Raw genomic sequence first — 3,120 nt, 5'->3', positions numbered from 1 at the left:
AAAATATTATACAAATGAACTTATTTACAAAACAGAAAAATATCACACAGTAACACATGTACATGGAATCTGAAGAAACAGTACTGATGAACCTGTTTGCAGGGAAGGAATGGAGATGTAGACACAGAGAATGAACTTGTGGACACAGCAGGGGAAAAAAAGGGTAGGGCAAATTAAGAAAGTAGCATTGACGTATATACGCTATCATGTGTAAAACAGATAACTAACGGGAAGCTGCTATATAACACAGGGAGCCCAGTCTGGAATTCTGTAGTGACCTAGAGAGGTGGGATGGGAGGGAGACTCAGGAGGAAGGGATTTTAAGTTTATATATTTATAATCCCTTCCTCTTGAGTCTTAAACATAAACTTAAACTTATATATATATATATATATAAACATATATATATAAATAATGACTGATTCACATTGTTATATGGAGAAACCAATACAACATTGTAAAGCAATTATCCTCCAATTTAAAAAAAATGGAAACAAATTCATAGATATAGAATACAAAGGCATGGCTACCAAAGGGAAAAGTAGGTAGGGAGAAGATATAAATTAGGAGTTTGGGACTGGTAATGCAAGTTACTATGTGTAAAACAGATAAAAAACATCCTACTACATAGCACAGGGAACTATGTTCCATATCAGGTAATAAAATATAATGGAAAAGAATAAAAGACAAATACAATGAGAAGCAAATGAGAAAAAAAACAAACAGGGGAAAGCTTGAACTTTCACTCTTTAAAAACAATTAACAATTGGTGTTACCAAAGAAATTACTATACTTTAATGACCATCACCAATGTAAAAATTTCTTAAATCTCTTTTCATTGTTTTAAGGAAACATGGGTCATACTAGGTACACAATTTTATAATCTGATTTTTCCTTTAATATGTAAATATGTCCTTTTAGTTTTCAACCAACAGCAGTTTGGTTTTGTCACCACTGTACCATTGCCTGCCCTGACCAAGGAAATAAGTGATATAATAATTGCCAGATTTCATGGCCACTTCTAATTCTGGCTCACTTGACTTATCTTCCTTGACAACTCCTTCCATAGTTAAACATGCCTCTTTTGACTTCCCAACCTTTCTCTATCCTGCTTTTTTATTTATCTCTGGCTGCTCACTCTGATCCCCTTCACAGTCTATTTCTTCTGATAATCCTTGAATATGAAAGACAGACATCCTGGACACATGGCTTCTCTTTATCTCAAACGCTCTTCTTGGGCATTCTCTTTGAATGACCATCTCTGCATTTTGACACACAAATTCAAATCTTCTGCTTTGTCCCTCTCTGAACTCTAGACCCTGAGCTATAATTCAACCCAAGTTTCCCACTGACTTAATAAATTCAACATGCCCAAAGCAGAATATATCTCTTCTTTCTCAAATACAAAGATATCTCCCTTAAAGCTAGGAGACAGAAAACCCTCATAGTGCCATCTTGCCTCTTCACCTAGATAACATTAATAAACACACAGATAACACTGACTGAACTCAAATAGTATGTAATGAGCTTTATGGAAATTATCTCACTTAATCCTCACAATGTACTTTACAACATGAACAGGAAAGATTAGGAAAGTAAAGACATTTGCTCAAAGACACCCAGATAGTAAGCACAAAGCTAACAGTCTTAGAAGTTTGTCTCCAAAGTCCATAGTGCATGCTCTTAACTCCACACTTTTATGAAAAGACTCAATAAACGTGGACTTTTGCAAAAGAATTTTTACTAAGAAACCATGCGAAAAGAAAACAAAATTCAAAATGTAAAAATGGATTAAGATACAAAGCGCATATTGTTTGTTCAAATGAAATGTCTACCTGCATCAACCTAGCCAGCTCAGCTTGGCACCCAGACCTGTTTCCTTCTACTCACCACAATCCTCTCTTTTGGCTGCTAGACCAAATCAAATATTCTCTTTGCTCAAGAAAAGACCTGGGCAAAGAGTTCAGTTTTTACCAACTCATTCTTTGAAAAGTTAAACAAAATTGGTAAACCCTTAGCCAGACTCATCAAGAAAAAAGGGGGAGAACTCAAATCAACAAAATTAGAAATGAAAATGGAGAAGTTACAATGGACACCACAGAAATACAAAGAACCATAAGAGACTACAATAAGCAACTATGCCAGTAAAATGGACCACCTGGAGAAAAGGTCAAATTCTTAAAAGGGTACAATCTATCAAGACTGAAACAGGGGAAAAAAAAAAACAAACCAGAAACAGGCCAACTGGACTTCCCTGGTGGTACAGTGGATAGGAATCCACCTGTCATTGCAGGGGAAATGTGTTCAATCCCTGGCCCATGAGGATTCCACATGCCATAGAGCCACTAATTCCATATGCTACAACTACTGAGCCGGTGCCACAGAGCCAGCAAGTCGCAACTACTGAGCTTGTGTGCTGCAGCTACGGAAACCCATGTGCCTAGAGCCCATGCTCTGCAATGAAAAGTCCACGAACCACAACTAAAGAGTAGCCCCCACTCTCTTCAACTAGAAAAAGCCTGTGTGCAGCAGTGAAGACCCAGTACAACCAAAAATATAAAATAATTTTAAAATTAATTTTAAAAAATTTAAAAAGGAAACAGATCAATCACAAGTACTGACATTGAAAGTGTGATTTAAAAACCCCTACAAGCAAAAGTTTAGAACCAGATGGCTTCACAGGTGAATTCTATCAAACATGTAAAGAGTTAACACCTATCCTTCTAAAACTATTGCAAAACAAAACGGCAGAGGAAGGAATTCTTCCAAACTCATTCTGCCAGATAAAGATACTACAAAAAAGAAAATTACAGGCCACTAACACTGATGAACATAGATGCAAAAATACTCAACAAAATACTAGCAATCCAAATCCAGCAATAAAATGAATGGTTATACATGGTGGTTATACACCATGATCAAGTGGGATTTATCCCAGGGATACAAGGATTTTTGAGTAATGCAAATCAATCAGTGTGATACACCACATTAACAACTGAAGAATAAAAACCATGTGATCATCTCAAAAGATACGGAAGAGGCTTTTGAAAAAGTTTAGCACACATTTATGATAAAAACTATCCAGAAAGTGGGGATAGAAGGAACATAACCTAACATAAT

Source organism: Dama dama, chromosome 31, assembly GCF_033118175.1.
Source record: "Dama dama isolate Ldn47 chromosome 31, ASM3311817v1, whole genome shotgun sequence".
Lineage (NCBI taxonomy): Eukaryota > Metazoa > Chordata > Mammalia > Artiodactyla > Cervidae > Dama > Dama dama.
This window is presented reverse-complemented; position numbering follows the sequence as displayed.